Here is a 20043-nt window from a genome sequence, read left to right on the forward strand (position 1 = left end):
TTGATGATGACGCCAAGTTCTGTTTCTCCTTAATAGCAAAGTCAGGGGGGCCTGTGGGAATTCTGAATAAGTGCCTGTAGGATGCATTAGGATTAATGAGGACCAATAAACTGATGCTTAATCCAGACAAGACTGAGATGCTGTTGAGGAGGTGCTCAGGGATTCCAGATCAAGCCTGTCTTGGGTGGTGGGTTGTACTTGGGAGCCATAGCATGGGGTGCTATTTTATCATGGTCTACAGTTGGAGGCTCAGTTTCCTATGTGGATCATTGATGTTTTTAATAACTCTGACTGGCTAGCTAGCTGCAGCCATTCTTGAAAAAAATCAATATGATCACAATGATCTATGTTCTGAGCACATCCAGGTTAGATTACTATAATGTGCTCTTCATGGGGAAGCTTTTGAAAATGGTTCAGTGGGTCCAAAATTTGACAACTAGGCTACTGTCAGGGGTTATCCATTTGTTTCTGGTCAGAATTCAAAATGCTGATTCTTATTTGTAAAACCATAAATGGCTTGGTATCAGGGCACACGAAGAATCCTTATTATCCAGCCTGCTGGTTAAAGCCAGCCTTTTAAGCCCTGTTCTCTGTGATCCTCATCTTAAGGGGTCAGGTGGGTGGTGACAGGGCCTTTTAAACCCCCCTCCCATGTCTCACCTTAAACCTAATTTACTAGCTTTTCATTACCAGGGTATATAATGCAGCATGGAATTCACAAAAATAATCCCCAAAACAATGTCTTATTTTTAAATTCTTAACATGCCATCCTTTTTGCAGCGCAAAATCCATCGTATTATTTTTGTTTTTGCATTGCAAATGCTACCCACAGTTCTGACAGCTTTTTTTCTGCGAGGCTTCCAAAACTACTTTTACAGTTACTTTTCTTGTGTGACAGCAATGAGGATGGTCTTTTTTTGATGCATAAATGTTAGGATGTTTTTGGTCTCCTCCCCTTTTCTGCTTTCAATGCCTCATCCACCAATGGGAACTTGAAACACCTGCTGCTGATTTCTGCCTCCTCAGTGTCAGTGATCATGTGAACATGCAAGTTGATTCAGTCTGCCATTGCCTTTAATAGCCTGAGGACAGCCTGGGTGTTTCGTGTGGCTATGGGTTGTGGGAAATGCCTGGAAAAATGTATAAATCTGTAGGCCAGGCTACCTAAGAAATCTCTCAACTGGCTTTGACCCATCCTTTCCAATAATTAGAAAACACAGAATTTTTTTGAAGTAAAAGAAGATAAGCATATTTGCTTAATTTACATAATTTTCCAAGATTGGCAGAGTTCAGTTTTTCCTTGAGTAGAACTTGAGTTACTTTGGCACAGAATTTTGAGTTTGGAGTGCACAGTACCTAAAATCCTGCCCAAAGTTCACAGCTAAAAAAGCCTCTTGCCTCAGTGCATAAATATTCAAGAGGTGATTATTCTCTTTCTACACTACAAACGATCTCCACATGTTTGCCTTAATTCTAAACACTCGTTTACTTATATTCATGATAAAAAGCTATTGTTTTTAATGGCTAATTCAGAAAGATAAAGAGCAAACATTTCAGGGAAGGAGCTGATAGCTTTTTATGGAATTTATTGTCTATTGGACGTATAAGGATTTAGGCACTTTTCAAACACGCATATTTACTCAGTTAACCATAGTAGCTTCAATGGGATCATTATGGTCTACCAGCTAAATATGTCTTTTAGGCTGAAATGATTCTTTTTGAATAATAACAACGAATTAATGAAAGCACAAAAACATTCCTAGCCATGTTTAGCCCACATACAAAATATGAATGGGACTTGCAATGTTGAAATGGTTGAAATGGCTGCATTTGAATCCTTATATGACCTCTGCATTGTAAGTATCCATAGCTTGGCAAATGGCATTTGGGCTAGTGGAGAGGCATAATATTTGTGAAAATTTTTGTGTGCTCTCACATCTCCTCTGAGGTTCCTTTACCATCCAGCATCAGAATAATGCAGAAGGATCACATTCCTACTATTTACATGCAAATATAAAAAGGTGAAAAGGGATGCTCAAAAACCAGTAGGAAAAAAGAGAAAGAAGAAGAATAAAATTCGGAGGGGGGATCACACCCTAAGCTTACAGATATTTCTCCCAAATGAATTTCCTTTTATAGCAGAGACAACATCTTTGGAGTAGGAGAGAATTAATAGCTTGGGCATCCTGTTCTCCACCTTCTTTAAGAATACCCATGTATTCTTTCTGTGGAGGAATGTGTATATAGAGAGGACATAGGAGGTAGGCAAGTTTCAGTCCAAGTTGCCAAACACCAGGTGAGACCTAGAGATCTCCGGGAATTACAACTGATCTCCAAACTTCAGGGATTAGTTTGCATGGAGAAAATGGCTGCTTTGGAGAGTGGACTTTGGAGGGAAGTCCCCCCGCCTCCCAAAAACCCTGACCTCCCCAGTATCCATCCTCAAATATTTGGGTATTTTTAAATCTGGAGCTGACAATCCTATATCAATTCTTCTGGACACTATAAAAAAGCACAACACATAAACTTCTTGTACTTTACATTGCTCCTAAATTTGGCATTGTCTGCTGCTTCTCCTTCCAACAGTAATCCCAGATCTAGTACTGGCATCTGTACTCCTCTGTATCCTGGAAATTTCCCTTTAAAATATGGTTCTCAACACAAACTCATACCTCTTGTCTTCTCACAGAACCATAGGCTTTCTAATGACATTAGGGAAAAGGGCTAGAAAACCCCACACATGGTGCCCCAATCTGTAGCTAGCTGACCATGGAATCCATTTTCATATTCACTATTTGTGCTTTAATGCACATAAAATTGGGTAATTGTTGGGAGGCTTAAAAAGGGCTACTCCTCACCAAGGGCGAGAGACAAAGGGCTCTTGGCCTGTGGCTCTTAGCCTGGGGTTCTTGGCCGAGCAATTAGAATCAGTAGATTATATCAGTAGATTATATTTCCCTAGTACTTCCACTGCCTAGACATTCCAATGGACCTCCAGGACACTCATCCCATCATCTGCAGTGAGTGTGACATGATTGCCTTCCTCCCAGAAGACAAGATGGACTACAGCTGCCCCAAGTGTAAGCTGGTAAGACTTTTGGAGGAAAAGATTAGGGAATTAGAAAACAAAATTATTACTCTGACCCAAAGTAAGAAAGGGGAGGAGTTCATAGTCCAGAGCTCTGCAACATGGAATAAAGAGAATAAAGAGAATACAACCAGTCCTGAAGAGGTCAAGGAGATTGACCACAATAGGGAGCCTCTGCAGGCAGTTCGGAAAAAGACTGAACGGCGAAGGGCGAGACAGTTCTCGGGGCCTTTGGAGCTCCAGAATAGATTTCAGGCCCTTGCAGAGGAGGTGCAAGGGTCAACAAGGGAAGAGATCCCAAAACAAACTCTAAGACAAAGGGAAGAGGCCACGGGGACAGAAGGAAATGGAGTTGAGAAGAAAAAAAAAAGGAGAGTACTGGTAATTGGAGACTCCCTGCTAAGAGGAATGGATCGCCATGTGGCTGGGCCCGACCCCCTAACCCGAGAGGTGTGTTGCTTGCCAGGGGCGAAAATTAAAGATGTTTCAGAAAGGCTGCCCAAACTCCTCAAATCTACGGATCGCTACCCATTTGTGATGGTCCATGTGGGAACGAATGACATGTCCCTGAATACCATCGCTCCTATTAAAAAAGACTATCAAGATCTGGGGAGGAAGCTCAAGCAAATGGGGGCACAAGTGGTATTCTCTTCAATCTTGCCTGTCAAGGGAAGAGGAATGCGTAGGGAGAGGAAGATAATGGAGGTGAATCACTGGCTGCGTAGTTGGTGCCGGCAGGAGAGATTTGGTTTCTGGGACCATGGGATAGGCTTTCTTGAGGAAGGCCTACTAGCACCTGATGGACTGCACTTATCGAAACTGGGGAAGAATGTGTTTGGCAGGAACCTGGGGAGATTCATCAGGAGAGCTTTAAACTAAAGCCACTAGGGGAAGGAGACGATCAACATAGGGAGTGTATGGAAGGAAAACTATCGGAGGCAGCCCAACCGGCAAGGCCAGCTCATAGGGAACCAAAAGTAAAAGGATTCAGATGTCTTTATACTAACGCCCGAAGCATGGGCAATAAAAAGGAAGAGCTGGAACTTCTCATGCTGATGGAAAGGTATGATCTAGTAGGCATCACAGAAACTTGGTGGAATGATTCTCATGACTGAAATGTAATGGTGGATGGATATGAACTGTTCAGAAAAAACAGAATAGATCGAAGAGGTGGAGGAGTGGCACTGTATGTGAGGAAAGGGCTTACCTGTCAGGAAATTCTAGTGAAGGAGAGTATATCTACAGTGGAAAGCATCTGGGTGAAAATAAGCGAGGGGAAAACAAACAGTGTGGGGGTTGGTGTCTGCTACCGACCGCCTGACCAACGAGAGGATGTGGATGCTGCACTTTGTGAGCAGCTTGAGAAAATATCCAAACGGCAGGACCTTGTCATCATGGGTGACTTCAATTTCCCAGATGTGTGCTGGGAAACAAACTCTGCGAAGCGTCCTCAGTCATGCAAGTTTCTGACCTGCCTGGCTGACAATTTCATTTATCAAATGGTAGATGAACCCACAAGAGGTTCAGCCATACTGGACTTAATACTGACCAACAGGCAAGAGTTGGTGGATGAGGTGAAGGAGGTGGGGACCCTAGGGGGAAGTGACCATGTCCTCATAGAATTCCTTTTGAGATTGGGAGCCAAGGAAGCTTGTAGCCAGACGCGGATGTTGGATTTTCGTAGGGCAAACTTTAATAAACTCAGAGACATGATGAGTGTCATACCATGGACGAGAATGCTGGAAGGGAAGGGAGCATGTGAAGGGTGGGCGCTACTCAAACAAGAGCTATTGCATGCTCAATCAATGACTATTCCAGAAATACGAAAACACTGCAGGAGCTCTAAGAAGCCTATTTGGATGAACAGAGAACTTCAAGAGGAACTAAGAAAGAAAAGGAAAATGTTCAGGAAATGGAGGGAAGGACAGAGCTCTAAAGAAGAGTACCTACAGGTTACTAGGCACTGTAGATCAATCATCAGAAAGGCCAAAGCTGAGAGTGAGCTAAGATTGGCCAGGGAAGCCCATTGTAACAAGAAAAGATTTTTCAGTTACGTGAGGAGCAAACGTAAAGTAAAGGAGGCAATAGGCCCGCTGTTGGGTGCGGATGGACAAATTCTAACGAAAGATGCAGAGAAAGCAGAAAGGCTTAGTGCCTATTTTACATCTGTTTTTTCCCACAGGTCAAAGTGTTTAGGCACATCTAGAGATGGCTGTAGCCAAAGGATAGTGTCTGGGTGGCAGGTTAACATGGATAGAGAGGTGGTCGAGAGGCATTTAGCTGCACTGGATGAGTTCAAATCCCCTGGTCCAGATGAAATGCACCCGAGAGTACTCAAAGAACTTTCCAGAGAACTTGCACAGCCCTTGTCCATCATCTTCGGAACCTCTTTAAGGACTGGAGATGTCCCGGAGGACTGGAAAAGAGCAAACGTTATTCCGATCTTCAAAAAAGGGAGGAAGGATGACCCGGGAAACTACAGACCAGTGAGTCTGACCTCTGTTGTGGGGAAGATAATGGAGCAGATATTAAAGGGAGCGATCTGCAAACATCTGGAGGACAATTTGGTGATCCAAGGAAGTCAGCATGGATTTGTCTCCAACAGGTCCTGCCAGACCAACCTAGTTTCCTTTTTTGACCAAGTAACAGGTTTGCTGGATCGGGGAAATTTGGTTGATGTCATTTACTTGGATTTTAGTAAAGCTTTTGACAAGGTTCCCCATGATGTTCTGATGGATAAGGTGAAGGACTGCAATCTGGATTTTCAGATCGTTAGGTGGATAGGGAATTGGTTATAGAACCGCACTCAAAGAGTTGTTGTCAATGGTGTTTCATCAGACTGGAGAGAGGTGAGTAGCGGGGTACCTCAGGGTTCGGTGCTCGGCCCAGTACTTTTTAACATATTTATTAATGATCTAGATGAGGGGGTGGAGGGACTACTCATCAAGTTTGCAGATGACACCAAATTGGGAGGAGTGGCAAATACTCCGGAAGATAGAGACAGAGTTCAACGAGATCTGAACACAATGGAAAAATGGGCAAATGAGAACAAGATGCAATTTAATAAAGATAAGTGTAAAGTTCTGCATCTGGGTCAGAAAAATGAAAAGCATGCCTACTGGATGGGGGATATGCTTCTAGGTAGCACTGTGTGTGAATGAGACCTTGGGGTACTTGTGGATTGTAAACTAAACATGAGCAGGCAGTGTGATGCAGCGGTAAAAAAGGCAAATGCCATTTTGGGCTGTATCAACAGAGCCATCACATCAAAATCACAAGATGTCATAGTCCCATTGTATACGGCACTGGTCAGACCACACCTGGAGTACTGTGTGCAGTTCTGGAGGCCTCACTTCAAGAAGGACATCGATAAAATTGAAAGGGTACAGAGGAGAGCGACGAAAATGATCTGGGGCCAAGGGACCAAGCCCTATGAAGATAGGTTGAGGGACTTGGGAATGTTCAGCCTGGAGAAAAGGAGGTTGAGAGGGGACATGATAGCCCTCTTTAAGTATTTGAAAGGTTGTCACTTGGAGGAGCGCAGGATGCTGTTTCTGCTGGCTGCAGAGGAAAGGACACGCAGTAATGGGTTTAAACTTCAAGTACAACGATATAGGCTAGATATCAGGAAAAAGTTTTTCTCAGTCAGAGTAGTTCAGCAGTGGAATAGGCTGCCTAAGGAGGTGGTGAGCTCCCCCTCACTGGCAGTCTTCAAGCAAAGGTTGGATACACACTTTTCTTGGATGCTTTAGGATGCTTAGGGCTAATCCTGCGTTGAGCAGGGGGTTGGACTAGATGGCCTGTATGGCCCCTTCCAACTCTATGATTCTATGATTCTATGATTCTATGATTCTATAAAAATAACAATTGCCAAGGGTTATTATATAGAGAAAGGACTGTACCAAGGTTGCATTCTTTCCCCCTTCCTGTTTAACTTGTATGCTGAGATCATTATGAGAGAGATTGAACTCAAAGAATCAGACCCTGGAATTAAGACTGGAGGAAGGAATATAAATAATCTTTAGTATGCTGATGACACTATACTCCTATCAGAAACTAAGGAAAATTTAGAACAGCTAATTACAGTCAATGAAGTAAGAAATTTGGCCTTTTCTTAAACACTAAAAAGGCAAAAGTAATGAACACTGAAAAAAACCCAGACATATCACAATAATAATTGATGGTGAAAAGATTGAATGTTTCAAGAATTCATTTTTCTTGGATCACAAATTGATATGAGTGGTGATTGCAGTATGGAAATAAAACATCAAATTGTTCTGGGTCACTCAGCAATGACAAGTTTGAACCGAATGTGGAAAAGCAAGGACATAAGCCTGACTACCAAATGTAGATTAGTTAGATCTATCATGTTTCCAATAGCCACACATGGCTGTGAAAGTTGGACAATGAAAACATCAGACAAGAGAAGAATTGATTAATTTAAACTCTGGTATTGGAGAAGGCTTCTGTGGGTTCTGTGGAGAGCAAAAGTCACAAACAAGGAAATACTACAGCACATAAAGTCTGATATATCATTGGTAAGCAAAATCATGAGACTGTGCCTCACTTACTTTAGCCATATCATATGACCCAACTCAATGGAAAAAGCAATTATGCTAGGATTGGTTAGTGGAAGAAGGAAACTAGGCTGACAAAGGGGATGGTGGTTGGATGGAATTGAAGTGGACACTGGTCAGAACATTGCATAGGTGAGGGAGGCAGTGCGGGATCAGGGACTGTGGCGACATCTGTGCCATAGAGTCATCAAGATTCGAACACAACTGATTGACTGACGACGACAACAACAACAACAACAATTATAGAAATCTGTAATGGCAAGTAACCCATGTCCCTCAGTCTGCAAGACCTAAGCAGTGTTGTTAATGACAGCATTGGGGGTTGACATAACAACCATAACAAATCAAGGAACTGCAATTAATGATAAACTGCAGTTTGTTTCTTGCTTACAAACCAAGATCCTAAACTAGAATTATATCACAATGCAGGATGGAACTGTCTTTATTGTGATATCACAACAAACTGCAGGTTGTTGAAGATTTTCTCATTTGCAATTTAAATACTATGCATGAGGATAGGGAATATGTGATTTTGAACACTTTGGCTCATTTTTGTCACAAATGAACTATGGCTTGGTTAGTGATGAATACACCCTAAATCTTGTCTAAAACCCTGCTTAGATCCATGTCTCCTTTTTCCTAGTCAGCTCTGTTTTCAACCGAGCATAATGAACCAATGTTTGTGTAGGCTGTCAGGTTTAGCACCTGCTAGGCACTGTTTTACATTGCAACATTGCATCATGTCTGAGAGCACTGTTTTATGCTAGGAAAGTTGTTGCCTAAGGTTTATATTTATTAGGGAGTACCAAAAGAATGCCTATCTTCATAAAATTTTCCAGTTATACCTGTTCCACTAAGCAAACCTATTGCTCGGCAGTAATTGTGGTAACCATGGAACCATCTTCAGTGACTGAAGATGCAGCAGTTACCATAGATACCTGGAGAGATAAATGCTGGGTTTTCAAAGGAGTCCACTCCCTGGCTTTGAAGAAGGGTAATGGGCAAGAAAGCCTATTAGAGAGTATAGTTAGTAGGACTGCAATCTTTCTTGCTTTCTTTTCATCATAATAAAATCCATCCTCTCCAGAGGAATTTTAATACTATAGATAGCCAAGAGTACTGAAGCCTGGTTTCTTCCAGGAGGGAGAGCGAAAGCTGTAAATAGGCCTCCTGTGGAAGAGAAATTATATAATTAATGACATAAATAGTCAAATGTCATATGGAAACACTTAACAATGAAAAGGTAAGATAAATGTGTTTGTTTCCTTTATGTTGAATATTCATCATAAACTTTGCACAGCTGCATTTCAAAATGCTAAGTGCTGTTATTTTACATAAAAGTGGATTATATGTCTAGTTTATTTTTCATGTTCACTCTGTAACTTATGTGCTGAACAAGCTATTGCAAGTCAGCACAATAAATCTTGCTTTGCTATTTTCAGGTAGGCATTTTTCTCCTGACCTTGTAATCATAATAGCAAATGGCAAGTGATTTGTAGGGGATTACCATTTTAAAACAATAAATGGCAATGAAAGAAGAAACATGAACAAAATACAAGTTGGAAAGGTAAGTGCTTTAGATTTCATTTTTTGTCACTGTTATGAAGGAAAAGATTGCTGTTGTGATACTGACTTTCCATCGAACACTCCATGAGCAATTCTTACCTGGCTTTGATGTAATTCCCTGCCTATGGAATGGGTCTAGAATGCTTTCAAGACTGATAGAATCTTATGTGCCATGGCCTGCAGACTGGTAGAGGCCTACCTCCCCATTGGTCACATTTTCCCAATGAGGAAAGCGGTTGAAACTAACAGAATGAAGAATGCATGATTGTTTACCCAAACCTTTTATTAATTAGATGTATTGAATGCTTTTCCATGTGACTGAACATGCAGTGCAATCCTAAGAAAATGTACACTCTTTTAAATTCACTCAAATCATTAAGTTTGTAAAGGTGCAACTCTGATCACAATTGTGCTGTTGGTTTCAACACAATGTGGGCTGGCATACTCCTTCAGAAAGTAATTGTAATTCACTAGAAGTTGGTCTACTATACAACTTACTTTTGCCTATTCAGAGACCATTTGGTCTCTGGACTCTCTTAAGTCTAGCTTCAGGCCAGGCTACTAGAAAGAGATGGATCTTCTGATTTTATTTAATGTTCTGCACCTGAAGAAAGACCAAGACGATATCTCTTTGTTGCTCCTCCTGGATCTGTCTAAATCCTTTCATACAGTAGATCATACAGTAGTTCAGCAATGGAATAGGCTGCCTAAGGAGGTGGTGAGCGCCCCCTCACTGGCAGTCTTCAAGCAAAGCTTGGATACACATTTTTCTTGGATGCTTTAGGATGCTCTGGGCTGATCCTACATTGAGCAGGGGGTTGGACTAGATGGCCTGTATGGCCCCTTCCAACTCTATGATTCTATGATTCTATGATTCTATGATCATGCTATCCTATTGAGATGTTGGAGGGTAGGAGTACTTTAGAAAATAATTCTTTATGGATCTGACTTAAAGTATTGCCATTGAAGATCAGCTGTCTTGAGTTTGGTACTTGGCTTGTGAAGTTCAATACTACAGGGTGTAATCTTATCCCCCAAGTTATTCAACCTATACATAAAGGCTTTAGGAGAAATCACAAATTGCTTTGGCATTGGATGTTGTCAATATAATGATGGAATCCAGCTCTCTATCTTTCTGTCCAAATCCCCCAATGATGTGGTAAAGGTCTTGAGCCACTCTCTGACTGCTGTGGTCAAACAGCAGAAAACAAATACATTTAAACTGAACCCAGGCAAGACAGAAGTGGTGCTGGTTGGGAAGGCAGATGTCGTGAAAGACATTGTGCTTCTCACTTTCAATAAATTTACACTGACTCTTGCTGAACTGATTCAGAACTTAGGGGTTACACTGGATCCAGAATTATTGCTGGAGAAGCAAGTAAAGGCAGCTCAGTGTTGCCTGCAAGATGACCCCCCCCCCCCACTCTTGAATTGGCTCATTTGCCAACCTGGATCCATGCCATGGTAACATCAAGACTAGAATACTGGATTGCATCAGAGTGTATAGGTATCCCCTCTAAGTCAGTTTATAGATTCTACTTCAGAATGTTGCATCTATGCTACTATCAGGAGCACAGAAAGAGAGAGCCTTGAGTGACAGGCTACTCCAAGAAATCTGATAGGTTAGCATCAGTTGAGCAGAGAATGACTTAAGAGCTGCATGAGGAGGAGAGAATCTGTCAGATTTCTGACTTGACTGGATAGAATCTGATATCAGCCTTAGCTGGGAGCCATTTAATACAGAGAACTGGAAGAAAAGTTGGCAAGTGAGTTTGGAAAGCAAACAGAAACTTCCACTCAGCCCAAAGAAAGGGGGCAGATCTTTAAAATAGAATAAAATTCTCTGTCTACTTAAACAGGGAGTTAGTTCTGAAGATTGCAGAGATCCCTAGTCCAGTGTGGTTAGAAATTGCCTTGAGAGACCTTAAGAGTTAGTTAAAAACTCAGGACAAGTACTGGTGTTTTAAGAGAAAGGATTTGAGTACTATAAAGAGTGTGCAAGCCTTCTGGAAACCAAAGGAGATAGATATTTCTCAAAGGATGTATACTGAAGTGTTTGGGGGAAAATATTGGAACAAAAGCCTTTCAACATTCATGGCCCGAGAGAGGCATGCCTGGCCTCGACCAGGGCCAGGGCTTTTCGGTCCTGGCCCCAACCTGGTGGAATGAGCTCCCGGGTGAGTTGCGGGCCCTACGGGACCTTGCTGTCTTCTGCAAAATGGAGCTCTTCCACCAGGTCTATAGTTGAGGCCAGGTTAGTGCAGGACGAGCAATTGGAGTTCCCCTGTTGCCAACAATGGACACCATCTGATTGGTCTCTCCCCTCTCCTCCCTCTAATAGATGAATGGGGGGGGGGGTTGAGGGTTCCGCCATCTTTACTTGCTGTTGATTGTTGTTGTTATAATCCTTTTAATGGGGTTTTAATGGGGTTTTTAGTGGGACATATGTAAACCGCCACGAGCCTTTGGGAGTGGCAGTCAATAAATTGAATAAATAAATAAATAAATAAACAAACAAACAAACAAACAAACAAATAAATATTAAATCCCTGTGAAAAGTTTAAGAACTAAAGATTGTGCTTGTACTGGTTTTACCTCAGAAATGTCAAACCCTGATTGCATCTGACTTATTTCTTCTATGTTAAATAAAACATTTGGTTGTTTCTATAAAAGTGCCTTGGGTGCCATTTATCTTTCTGAAGTTGATGTGGGCTCCTGATCCTTCATTCAGGTTCCTGGACTGAGCCAGCAGTAAAGTATCATACTGACAAAGGGTGGGACAGATGAAGTTCTTCGGGAGAGAATTATGACTTAATCACAGAATGAAAATAAAAATGTAGGCAAAGTATTGCCTTTGTGGGAGGGATCATCATATGGGCAAAATGGATAACTGCCCATACTTGTGCACGTTAGAATATGCAAAATCTGTAGTGTGCATGATTCAGCAGCATATATGAAGAGTATCCTACAGAGGGCACTGGAAGAATTGTGTAGACAGGAACTTCCTAGTATTTTTCAAATTAGCTCCTCCTATGTCCAGATTGGCTCAGTTGGAGACTTCCTGCCTCTTTGAGCACACTTCCTCCTTGTTTGCCTTCAGACGAAGAACAGTTCGTTACATCTCTCTCTTTCTGCCTTCTCTTTATAAAGTTGTATCAATTCTCAATAAAGCTATTTATTTTTTATGCAGATTGTGCTGAACTCCTTTACATATTTAAACTCTGTCAACCGTATATTCTTGGTTGTGGCCTTCATCTTATGGAATGACCTGCCTGACTAGGTTAAGAAGCTCCCATTCTCCTGACTTTCCAGGAATTGTATGAAAGTGGGGTAATGAGAGTGAAGGGGGTGAGATTTGGAAGATCCAGTTTGGGAGATGTGTGGCTGTCTGGTAGGCAGCCTGGATGGCCACCAGAGCAAAGAGGGAGGGAAGGAGAAGTATCACAAGGTATGGCCACCAACCCACCCATTCTGAGGCCCCTTCCCCATGGTGATGTGCCTACTGAGCTGCTCCCAGAAGTGGCCCCGCTTAAAGCAAGCACTGCCAATGGCTCCCACTGCACTGCAAGGCCTCACCATCGGGTGGGGGGGGGGGAGAAAAGATCATGCAACAGAGTAAAATGAGAGTTGTAGAGCCTCTGGCTGACCTGTACTCACTGCACCATCCCATCAGCCAACCTCGCAGGTCAGCCAGTACCACCCACATTTCCCCCCACAAGATTTTATTTTCATATTTGCTTTTCACTGTAATGCAACCTTCTAACCATGTTTCAAAATAAGTTCTCTTTCCCTCCTACCCTCTCCCTGCTCATATCCATAGTATTCTATCAATGGAGGGTAAAAATTCATGCACTGGATGATGCATCTGGCTCTGGCTCATAAAAGCTGCTGCCACAGTACATTTGTTAGCTTTTAGTGTGCCACTAGGCTGTTTCTATAATGTGTTTATCTTGTAAGCAGGAAATTTAAGAGCACAACAAAATGATCAACTGAACCATAACTAGTTTTGAGATTTGGACCTGTAACCTTGCAAGTTAGATGTATGATGTGCGTCTTATTTTTATTGTCGCTGTTTGTGACAAGCAAATTGAAACCATTTTAATTCATTAACCTTGATTAGGGATTACTAATCTTAGTTAAGCTCATTGTTAATTGGTGCGGTTTAGACAAAGCAATGAGTCAACTGAGAGGAGCATGTGATTAAAAACACTGAATGATCAATGCCTGTGCATCATAGGTAACATGACTGTTTTTAAATGATAATAAAATTAGGAAGGTAAATAATTTCAAACAACTGAGAGGATATGTTTACCTCATTAACAAAGCATAATAGGATATAATCTGGAATGCAAGGGAAGTGATTAGAGTGCTGGAAAGCATCTTCTATCATTTTTAATATGGGTCAATCACGGATGGGGTATTAATCTTCGCAAGCAGAGATTCTAAAGCATTGCCTTGGTTCTTTTTACTCTGGTCTATCCCAAAGTAATAGTTCAGCCAGTGAGTTTTAAATCTGAGCACTCATTTGTAAATCTAGTAAATCAGGTGCTGGTGTTAACATTCATTTATTCCTTTGCTAATCTTTATCTTGTAAAACTTGAGATTCTAGAAGCCTTTCAGGGCAGCTCTATGCTGATTTACAGAGCCAGAGGATCTGATCATTTTTCTTATTACCCACCAATCTCCCTTCCTATATAAATTTCTAGCAGTCATCTTATTGGCTGCCAGCACGTCTAAGCAAAAACAGATTTTTTTCCCTCTCCATTGGTCCCCAATTTAATCACATTTTCCAGCATTTTCTCTAAGGCAGGCAATGTCTCTAAACTGTCAGTATGTCACATATTTCTTTAGATTTACAGTTTGACCTATATCTAGTTACTATTTAGCGGTGTGTTGCTGCTACCTAAAGCTAAAGATAGAGTGCAAGGCAGTGGAGATGCCCCATATCTCACAGAGCTTCATGTGAACACTCAAGTCCTGTGAAAGTTTGAATTGTTGGAATGTATGGAAATTTCCCCAGATTAAATACTTCAAACTGTTTATCAGTCTTTTATTGGGGCCATAAGACTGATAATTGTAAGACACCAAATTAGGCAAACCTTATTTAATATACATAGTATCTGATACCTAGATTAACAGTGACTAATGAGCCTTCAGAGAAAAATATCATTAAGAAGCGGTCCTTGACAGAACTGTTCTGTGTTTGCTTTAACTACAGATTCTCTGGCATGGAAAATTAGAGCAAATGATAATATAAGAAGGTACTAAAACTGGTGGAAGGCATCTATGTAGAACAAAATATAAAACTGATTTTATTGTCTGATCTTGTTACATCTTCAAAAGAAGAACTGATAGGGTTATAACAAGTATGTATAAGGATACAAAGAGAACGAAAAATGGTGAATTCAATAACAAAATTTCATTCTATTCTGTGGTAACATTGTAGTTTAATAAATCAGCATTCCTCTCAAAATAATTAGCTACATCCCAGTAATAAAATACTTTAAGGAAGATGCTAGGACTTATAGAAAAAGAACAGAATGACATGAATGAGAGAAATGACATCTATAAAGTAAAACACTTTCTAAATCATTTGTTTTGGATTTGGCATAATCCATTAATGTTTAAGAAGCTTTTGGGAGCACGGACTATTGGGGAGGCTTAGGGGGTTCTTGAAATAAGTATTGCAGATTTACAAATGTCTAAAGCACTCTTGTGGGTGGCTGTTACTCATGGGTTTATGAGATCTGGTACATTTTGTTGGAGCATGAAGGCATGAAGAATGCTTTAATATTGGAAATCTTTAGTATTAAACATATAATACAAGTTTAAGAAGATTAGTTCTGAGACATCTCCAATCACATCAGTGCTTTATAATGATATTGGAAAATAAGAACATGTAACTATTCTAATGGCATGAGTTCACCATGGAGTTAATTATATATGTTTTTGAAAGATAGCTACATATTATGTGTATAAATGGGATATAATAGAACCAATATTTCCAAATATGGTATAGTAAAGTGGTATTGCTTAAGACAGAAATACCAGACAGAAAAGATTTGACACATTTTGTAGAAATCTTTCTATTTCCTTATTTATATATTTGTTTACTTTCAGCAGTTTAACAAATATTGGAAAATGAAGCGGACAAAACCAAACACTTCTACAGGAAGACTCTCAGAAAGGCTCACTGACATTTTTAAACAATTGAGTCTTAACTGCTGTTCAGAATGCAAGCAGTGACTTAGATTGATTTCCTAAGGGGAGGCACTCCCTGTAAGTGATACTATCAAAAAGTGATGGGAAATGGCAATTAGGTCAGGCTTTCCAAGGGAAGTGCACTGCTGGCATTCCAGCCTAAGCATACCTGGTTCTTAAGATTTCAGAGGTCAACAGGAACATCAGCTAACAGAAACTCTATTTTATCTCAGTTTCACATTTCAGTTTGTTCACCTGTATCCAGTCCATTACTGTGTTCAGATACTGGCTCACAACTTCAACAGCTTCCATAGAATTTGATGCCAAATACATGCCATCTGTATAGGTTCAATCCATCAAAATTAACCCATGTTTAAAAGTATTTTCCTGCATACACGCAAAGTCATTATATATATTAAGCCAGTCAAAAAACCCGGCAGTATCCGTCTTCACTTACGCAATACTAAAAAGAAAAAAAACTATATCTTTGCCTTCTGTCATGAGCCCAGCCATTTTCATCTTGCACCATTTCTTGTAATAATGTGGAAGAGGCGGTGAGCGTTAATTGCACAATAAGAGAGATTCTGGCCAGAAGTTGATAGGCACATACATTATTTTTTGGTATTAACCTCAACCTGAATTATATATTAAAAAAATTAAATTGGAAAGATCTGATGACTTCAGTAGACATTCCAGTGAGGTGCGTTAAGCATTTTAGAAAAACCCTCTGTGTTTTTAGAATATTATTCTGCTATTTGCATGGCTAAAGTACTTTACATAAAAGCACAGGTGCTATTATACCATAAATGTCAGAAACTCAAAAAGCACCATCTAGCCCTACCCACTTTCTGAAAACACTTGGTGAATGCCAACAAAGGTGTCAGCAGGCAACACCTTGGGGATTCCTGCCATAGAAGAAGGTCTTGAAAGCTGGCAAAAGATGTAGCAAAATCAATGTGAATTCAGACTCCCAGGTAATCTTCCAGCCTAGGTCAACAACAGAAGTTACCCTGCCTGTCTCCTTCCCAAATCCATGTTTAAACCTGGATTGAAATGGATGGCAATAATTGGCCACATTGGGAAAACCTGGAGCTGAGTGACTACCTCATGCTTAGGAGCTTTGTCCATGTATGAACAATCACTATCCTTTTCTGGCAGTATTTAGACTGGAAAGCAAAGATTTTAAGGGAAAATGTCTTTCAAGTGATTTATACTCGGTGTAAAATACTGGTTAGTTGACACAGTTCAGAATGACAACAGAGACTCCATTCATGACTGTTATAGCTATTAGTCAAAAAATGACTTCTTGTTTTCTTGCTGGTTCCTTTGTATTTTAAATTTTGCCCTGCTAGCTGAAGATACTTCCCTGTTAAAGCCGTTGCTTCCAAATGTCCCCACCCATCTTGTTTAATAAAATAGTTTATTTTAATATACATAGGTCCTCATGTATCAAGCATGACCAGTCACATGGCAATACTCTCACTTGTGGGAGAGTGCTATTTGGAAGGGTGAAGAGGATACTCTGGGCCCTCCCTGGTTTTAACCTCAGACCAGAGCGATGGCACCTACATAAGGCCCGTTCCTACTCTATGACTGAAAGGGGCAGGATAGAAGGAAAGATGTGCGGGGCTAGACAGTTCCTGGGAGGGGATGCCCATCTTATAAAAGCCTCCACTGCCCCCCCTACACTTGTGACTTAGCAAGATTACTGTCACTGTTGGGAGTGATAAGAAGGAGACTTGTAAGTATTCTTGGCATAGGAGAATTCTTGGCATAGCCCTATCATGACCCCGATTCTCTCTTTCTGACATTGCCCCTGATGGCTCTGGCTTTGACAATAGTTTTCCCTCAAGTTTGCTTTTACCAAACCTCCTTTGGGTTTGGTTGCTACTGCCACTATAGTTAAGGTGACCAGATTTTAACATTGGTAAAGCGGGACACCATTGACCGGGGGGGGGGGGGGGTCTTGATTAAAAATTTGGTCTATATGGAGCAACAAAAAGTTTCATAGAATGCATAGAATGCAAAAAATAGTATTGTAATATATATATTTTAATTTCAACGTAAGTACAATTTTCCAGGTACCATCAGATGTCCCTCCAAAAGTGGGGCAATCTGGTCACCTTAACTACAGTTAGGATCATGGTAGTGGGGATTTGAGCCCAAGGCTCCTCAGTTTGATGTTCTCACCACAGTCCCACGCCAGCTATCTGGTGGTGCCACTGTTATCCTTTTACAGCAAGGAAACATCACTAGTTTATTTAGATTTCTAAGTAAAGATACTTCAAAACACCGTTTTTTGTGTTCGGTGGATAGATTTAATCTATGTATGTCATCTTCCCAAAGATATAGAGGTGTGTCATTTTACCAATAATTAAAAAATTAAATAGGTCAAACCATACATATTTTTTGCAACGATTGCAGAGTTTTCAGTGGGAGTCTTCTTTAATGCCTGAAATAATCTCAGTTCCTCATTAAACTAATGAGATTACACAGTGACCAAGAATATTACAGTAATATTATAACACGAATAAAAATGTGATGCAGGGTGAAGATTATTAATTAGTATGATTTGGTGGAAATACTAATGGGAGAAAAGGGAATACAATGGATAATGGCAGACAGGCATTGCGACTACACAGATATTTTCCTCTGCTTTGCTTCCAAACTGGAGACTTGTTCTGAGTAGCGTTCACACAATGCCCTCTAACTGTCTGCTTTCCAGATTTCCCCATCCTCAGCATTCTGTTTTTCACACCTGTTTTTAAATGGTCTTCCCCTTCGAAAAAGAATGTAATCCCAAGGGAATGAGCACAGCATCTGGATGCAAGGCTGTGCATTTTCAAAAGCCATCCCCAACATCATTAGGTTGCTAGCTCTGTGTTGGGAAATGCCTGGTGATTTTGGAGGTGAAGCCTTGGGGTTTGGGGAGGAGAGGGACTTCAGCAGGGTATAATGCCATAGAGATCAATTTACAAAGGTGCATTTTAGTCCAGAGAAGACAGCTGGAGACTTATTGTAACTCTGGGGGATCTCCAGCCACCACCTGGGAGTTGGCAACAATGCAAACCAGCAGCAGCCAGAAATTGGAGGTTGGCAACTGTATAAATTAGCACCATTTCCCTTCTGTCAGCCCTTCAAAACAACGGTTTCTCCCACCAAGACACCAAAGGAATTTTTAAGGACTTTCAAAAATTGGCATTTTTTAAATAATAAAATAAAACTAAAAATAATACTCAAAAAGCAGTCTAGGACATAAAGAGGGAAAATTGCAAGTAAAATATAGGCTGACAAAGGAAAATACATAGAAATTCCTGTGTGGACACAGATCTCTGATGAGTAATGAACACCAAACGAAGAATCCTTGTTGTTTTAGGTGTAACCATTATGATAAAGATAAACAGTAGGAGAGCTTTATCTACAAAATGTTTGCTGAATGGCAATATCCTATAAGTCCCCCCCTCCCACCACTTCTGCGCACTAGGACAGTGGGAGAGAGGGGGGAAATCCAGTGAAAAATCACTATTGCTCAAATGCCATGACATCATTTCTGGGGTGAAGCTAGAAGTGACATCATTGTGTCAAGGCAATACTCTAGGACTCACTGGAAACTCTATGGCAAATTCATAGCTTTTGATGAACCTTGGGGCATATTGCCAACAAAATGACATACGTTCTGAAAGTGATAGCATACTGTTGTGGCAACCATCACCCTCATGTCCCTATATCCTGTCTTTTTCTCTGTGCCAGCTATATATGTCAAGATGGAAATAGGGGGACTTGTGTACTCATCTCACTACGGTTGTCATGCTTAGGATCTCTCTCTCATATACTTTTACATGTTGCTAAAGGTTGTATACCATCTGCTGTGGAAGCAGAAATCATTGAATCAAATGAGTGGTTTGGTGTCTTGGGCTTTGACATCATTTCTGCCTTAGTCTTTGTGTACATATGCATCAGGATAGAATTCTGGGGGGGGGATGGATTCAAAAATTCCGTGCTAAGACTCATATTAAGGCTGTACAGTGGGGAGGACATGACAGCCTTAAAAGGGATTGCCCACCCCCTTGTTACAGATGATCACCTGTTAAGTAGCCTGCAGTCCCTTTCAATACTTTCTTCTGGGTGGAGGCTGGGTGGAGTATTGAAAAAGGGCATAGCCAGCCTAGAGTGTGTTGTATATTTTGTACAGAGGGCTTTACCGCTAGTTATCAATATAGTACAACTTTGATTTATATAATTCTTCATCAGCATTCTGGAATTGTTCTAAGACCACAGCATTCTGCCACATTACCACCTTGCTTTGTTGTATCTGTAGACAAAGCTTTGTTTTATGATTTGAATCAATCACATGTCTCCATTTAATACAACAGTCATACAGCTGCCAATTTCCCATGTGTTGCAAATTTAGTAACTATTTTTCATCGTCTGGTATTCTGGTATCTGGACTTGTATAATGCTATGGCCAGAGTTTGGTATGTGGTTTCTGTCTTCTCTATTCCAAGCATTAAGAATATGAGTGGATATCTGACCCTTTCAGAAGGAGTGGCCTGACTTTGGTAGTTTGTTTGCGATTCAGATGGCCCAAAGAAATGGGTTAAATCTGGGCCA

The 20043-nt window shown here is 40.8% G+C and overlaps 1 long non-coding RNA gene across 1 annotated transcript in view; it reads left to right on the top strand.

Annotated features, from left to right (window-relative positions):
* The first annotated feature begins 8658 nt into the window (after positions 1-8658).
* The window catches only part of LOC143842477 (uncharacterized), a 138133-nt gene continuing 126748 nt past the window's right edge, over positions 8659-20043 (top strand). Inside the window, exon 1 of the long non-coding RNA XR_013233130.1 lies at positions 8659-8908. This is a non-coding gene — a long non-coding RNA (uncharacterized LOC143842477). The remainder of the gene's footprint in view (positions 8909-20043) is intronic.

The sequence above is a fragment of the Paroedura picta genome, chromosome 7 (genome assembly GCF_049243985.1).
Source record: "Paroedura picta isolate Pp20150507F chromosome 7, Ppicta_v3.0, whole genome shotgun sequence".
Taxonomy (NCBI): domain Eukaryota; kingdom Metazoa; phylum Chordata; class Lepidosauria; order Squamata; family Gekkonidae; genus Paroedura; species Paroedura picta.